The sequence below is a fragment of the Triticum dicoccoides genome, chromosome 7B (genome assembly GCF_002162155.2).
Source record: "Triticum dicoccoides isolate Atlit2015 ecotype Zavitan chromosome 7B, WEW_v2.0, whole genome shotgun sequence".
NCBI classification, from domain to species: Eukaryota; Viridiplantae; Streptophyta; class Magnoliopsida; order Poales; family Poaceae; genus Triticum; species Triticum dicoccoides.
This window is the reverse complement of record NC_041393.1, coordinates 738116103-738122146: the sequence shown is the minus strand read 5'-3', so window position 1 is coordinate 738122146 and position 6044 is coordinate 738116103.

The following is a 6044-nucleotide window of genomic DNA, read 5'->3' as shown; positions in this document are numbered from 1 at the left end:
AAATAATGAGTTCACAACAGTACCATAAAGTGGTGATTTATTTTCTTATACTAACGGAACTTATGAGATTTTCTGTTGAGTTTCGTGTTATGAAGTTTTCAAGTTTTGGGTAAGGATTTCATGGACCATGGAATAAGGAGTGGCAAGATCCTAATATTGGGGATTCCCAAGGCACCCTAAGGTAATATTCAAGGACAACGAAGAGCCTAAGCTTGGGGATGCGCCAGAAGGCATCCCCTCTTTCGTCTTCGTCTATCGGTAACTTTACTTGAGGCTATATTTTATTCACCACCTGATATGTGTTTTACTAGTGGAGTAATTGTGAATTTGAGAAATACTTGTGTTGAGGTTTGTGATTCCTGTAGCATGCACGTATGGTGAACTGTTATGTAACGAAGTTAGAGCATGATATATTTTCTGATTGTCTTCCTTATGAGTGGCGGTCGGGGATAAGTGATGGTCTTTTTCTACCAACCTATCCCCCTAGGAGCATGCGCGTAGTACTTTGTTTTGATGACTAATAGGATTTTGCACTAAGTATGTGAGTTTGTTATGACTGATGTTGAGTCCATGGATTATATGCACTCTCGATCTTCCACCATTGCTAGCCTCTCTTGTGCCGCACAACTTTCGCCGGTACCATGCACCCACCATATACTTTCCTCAAAACAGCCATCATACCTACCTATTATGGCATTTCCATAGCCATTCCAAGATATATTGCCATGCAACTTTCCACCATTCCGTTATTATGACACGCTTTATCATTGTCATATTGCTTTGCATGATCATGTAGTTGACATCATATTTGTGGCAAAGCCACCTTTCATAATTCTTTCATACATGTCACTCTTGATTCATTGCACATCCCGGTACACCGCCGGAGGCATTCACATAGAGTCATATTTTTGTTCTAAGTATTCAGTCGTAAGTAATACTAGTGGGAATTTTTCATTATAGAACTTGGTTTGTATATTCCTATGATGGGATTCCTCAAATTGTCCTAGGTCTTCATGAGCAAGCAAGTTCGATGCACACCCACTTAGTTTTTCTTTTTCAGCTTTCACAAACTTATAGCTCTAGTGCATCTGTTGCATGGCAATCCCTACTCACTCACATTGATATCTATTTATGGGCATATCCATAGCCCGTTGATACGCCTAGTTGATGTGAGACTCTCTCCCTCTTTTTGTCTTCTCCACAACCACCATAATCTATTCCACCGATAGTGCTATGTTTATATGGCTCACGCTCATGTATTACGTGAAAGTTCAAATGGTTTGAGAACATCAAAAGTATGAAACAATTGCTTGGCTTGTCATCGGGGTTGTGCATGATTTGAATATTTTTTGTGATGAAGATGCAACATAGCCAGACTATATGATTTTGTAGGGATAAGCTTTATTTGGCCATGTTGTTTTGAGAAGACATAATTACCTTGTTAGTATGCTTGAAGTATTACTGTTTTTATGTCAGTATTAAACTTTTGTTTTGAATCTTATGGATCTGAACATTCATGCCACAATAAAGGAAATTACATGAATAACTATGTTAGGTAGCATTCCACATCAAAAATTATGTTTTTATTATGTACCAACTCGAAGACGAGTAGAAATTAAGCTTGGTTTTGTGATCTAAGATTGGTTTGCATCCCCCCCATCCCGTTGACCTTCGCGCGCCTCTACTCTGACTTTGGCGTTGAATCCGTCGGCCTGTTCAACGACACAACGGGCCTCGCGCGACCAGCGGCGGACTGTAAAGGTTGTCGTCCACGCGTTAGTCGGCCTGTCGTTCTTTGCCGTACATCGTCTTGCCTCGTTTTGATCAGGAAACTTACATCAACTCCACTGGATCATGCAGCGCATGGCAGTACATGATGTGCTGGTCCGGCGGCCACTTGGGCAGCTGTACACTCGTTTTTCTTTACAGCCGCCGTCGGTGAAACGGGACTACCGCCATCAAGCCAACTAAAGACTGAATTGCTCTACACCAGGAAGCTTCACGTGACACCTCATTAGTGTAGGGGAATGCAGCAGAAAACAAAAATTTTCTGACCTACGCACCAGCCCAGGACCACAATGGAGACTGCATACATGGTTAGATCTTTTCCGTTACCGACTCGTAGTGCAGCGGGAAGTAGAGTCGATGACGAACGGCGGTGCAGATCCCCGCAGCTAGGATTTACAACCTCCCAACCACGAGGATGTATACCCTCATCTGCTCCTCAGACAGCCCTGCGAGAGGCGGTCGAACAGTCCCCCAGACGGTGTCGCGGACAGCCCTTCGGGAGGACCTTCGAAACTCGAACGGTCACTCGGACAGCCCTTCGGGAGGACCTTCAAAACTTGTATGATCACACGGACAGCCCTTCGGGAGGCACTCACGAACTAAGGCCGAAACTACAATCTCTCTACAGAGCTGCACACATACGGTGTCATCTATCCGGCAGGGCTTCGCCGTCCAGAACTAGTTCCTGCCGGAACCCAGACAGCCTTTCGGCTCTACGAAACTATTTCGCTGGGAGGGAGAGAGAAGCCAGATCATGCATGGCACTTGTATGTCAGAAAGAATGAGTGTGGAGGGCTGCCCCTCCACCTCTATTTATAGGAAATACTAAGGGGTAGGGTAGTTTAACACAAAAACCCAAAATGCACATGAATGAAGTTCTTCCTCAAGGGCATAAGAGTGAAACCAAGGAACAAGAGGGGCTCCAAGGTAGAGCCCCAAGTGTGGCAGGCCACACACCTTGGGGGCCCCCATGAGGGCCTCCCAATCCATCCATTTCATCCCTAGATCTTTTGGGGAAAGCCCCAAAAGGTGGCTTTCCATAAAATATCCCAAAAAGCACTTTCACTATTCATGACGACATTTTTCAGTGTCTGATCGAACTGAAAATATTTATGTGGGCTAAGAACATTTCCAGTACCCACTAAAATGATTTTCAATGCATTCCGAAACAATTCCGGTTTTAGTGATTTTCATATGCGAAACGCATCTGAAGTGGCTCCGGCAGCTCCGGAACATTTCCGGTTTTTATCTCAGAAAATTCCAAAAAGCTTCCAGAATGATTTTGGCACCCTCCAAGAATTATCAGGCATGTGCTGACAACCAATTTGACTTAATGGTATATCCGAAACAACTTTTTGGTGTCATCGAAACTTATCCGATGACCTCTCTCTGCAGTACGATTCCGCTGTCCGAAACTTTTCCGGTGTCCGAAACTTTTTTGGTGATTTTCTCTCAGACTCCTTGTCTAGTATTCAACAGATAGATGACCCTTAAGCGTGTGACCCTATAGGTTCGGTGAAGTATAGACATGACCCGGAACCCCTTCCGATCAATGATCAACATCGGAGCCGTGGACACCCATATTGACCCCTATACCCACACGAATGAATCTTCGAGTGAACCTCCAGTTGCTGTGTGCTATTCCTGTTGCTTCGCGATATGTTACAAAGACCCGAGGTGAGATTTACTTGCATCCCCGTGGATCAACAACTTGTCCACTATGCTAGTTACCTCCTTACTGGTTTTGTTCTCTTTTCTCGTTACCGTGTTCCGGCATCCCTGTGATCAAATCACACTGTGTCTGGCCAGACGATGATGGATACCGTAACACCGAGAGGGCCCGAGAATATCTCTCCATCGTCGGAGGAGAAAATCCCAATCTTGAGCTATCAAGTTACTTGACACACTTTTCCATGAACCCGTAAGCCGCCGTAATAGCCACCCATTTACGGATGATGTTTAACAAACCCCAAATTTCATGAAGCAAGCATGAAGAAACTCGATACTCTCATGGTCTAAGGAATCATGCAAACATTAACCATCTCTGTGTTATTTACCATTAACTTCTGACGAATGAATCTCATAGCATAACATCAAACCGGGTCGATTCAACACAAATGTTCTCTTAATATTGTGCCCTCTTAGAGGCCAAACTAGGAATACTTCTTACCGTTTATTATTCCACACGTGCATATGAGTCTTCCTCTGAGCCTCGTGGATATTGCAGAATCGAGAATCATTGCAGTTATAGCATGGAACATAAACATAATTATGAACTCGGAGATAAGTAATAGTATTTATTATTGCCTATAGGGAATATCTCCTAGAGACTCCCACTTGCACTAGAGTCAATAATCTAGTTAATGCTAATGCACTTTACACATATGGCATACCGGTGTAAAAATTGCTTCGCATGTGGTATAGCCTGATGTCCATCGGATCTGACAACTTCAGCTCCGTGTTTATCTCTGCATATCCTCGCATTTTCACGCTTTCACAAAATTCATATTTTGTGCGGACTTGGCTTTGTATAAATGTGAATCACAGGTTGAACCTGGATTCCTTAGACTGAGTAATGGAGAAACTACATGCAGTAGTGTCCCATTGACAAAAGCCATCTTGGATCCATACTAAGTTCATGAATGAACTATATGATTCAATAAATTGTTTGTCGCTTCTAAAGCGTCAACATACTTAGTCATTTGTTAGAGAATTCGCCACAGTATCCTGTTGGGAACAATTTCCAACTATCGTGCCACCATATTGTGTATTACACAAAACCCTTAACTTAAATCAAAAATTGCATGGAGAAAAGATGAATACTGTATCGATGTAACATTTTACAACAAACTCTTCATGATCTCCGCTTGCGAGAAAACATATCATCAGTACTTACTCTAGTACTCAATGACATCTTCACTATTGTCCCACGATCAGTACTTTGACCACTTTAGTATCCATACTCGCAACACCTTGGGAGTATCGGACATATCTGGTTGTTTTACATACCATGGAATACATGATTAATCCAAACACAAAAGTGTGTGGAATCTGCATCATGTATTTTGCTCATCAGTGTTTTGGGATACCGAGTCTTGCAAAAAACTCTTGCATGTGACTCCAGCAAGAATCACTCCTTGGCGGTTTTAAATGCTAAAAGGTTTTAGCACCTTGTCAATATGTGTTCATTGCTTAGCCCTATTAGGTAAATCTATCTCCATAGATCATTATGCCTAATATTGGGGCTATTTAGCCTAAGCACTTCATCAAAAAACTATTTTCAAATGAAGTCCTAATTTGTGTCAAGAAATTTATTTCCAATTAACAATGTGTCAAGCACACAAGGTTTTTAGAAATATTATTACGCTCCCACTTACTTTCTTGAATTACAAACATCTTCGTTACCCATTGATGAAGTCAAACCCCTTTGACCATTCACTAGTAGAAAAACACCTAATAGTCCCGGTTCATAAGGGCCTTTAGTCCCGGTTCATGAACCGGGACTAATGGGTCGTTACTAATACCTCCACCCATTAGTCCCGTTTCAAAAATGAACCGGGACCAATGTGCCTCCACGTGGCCCTGTGCACCGAGCCCAGTCAGGGGGCCTTTGGTCCCGGTTGGTGGTACCAACGGGGACCAAAAGGCATCCACGCGTCAGCATTCCAGTGGTTGGGGTTTTTGTTTTTTTTAAAGGAGGGGGGTTGGGGGTTTTGGGGGGTTAATTTAGGTGTTTCATATATTGTGTTAGCTAGCTAATTAATAGAGAGAAGTATCCTCTCTTATGTCCGTGCTTGGTCGATGCTACGTACTATATATACATAAGTGATCGAGAGAACCATTGAGTACATAAGTTCGTCATGCATACCGAGAGAAGTGATCGATCGACCTCTCCTTCTCCGAGAGATTGGTCGAACAACAAGTTTTTGTATCATGTATCCGACGCTACTGGCTACATACATGTACAATATGTATAAGATCTCTTAATTACAATCCCCTAGCAATTGAAATCAATTTCCACATGGTATTCTCCGGCTTTATTGATGACTGGGTCAAGAAAGAATCCCGCCAATTCCTCTTGAATTGCTTTCATGCGATCTGGTTCTAGGAGTTCATTCCGCATCTGCCACGTCTAATTTGAAGAAGGGGGTTAATTAATACATATACATGAATGAAACTCAACAGAAATGATGGTGTAATAAAATGAAATTGTGAATATTATTGCTTACGCACTTCATATTGTCTTTTAGAGTAGC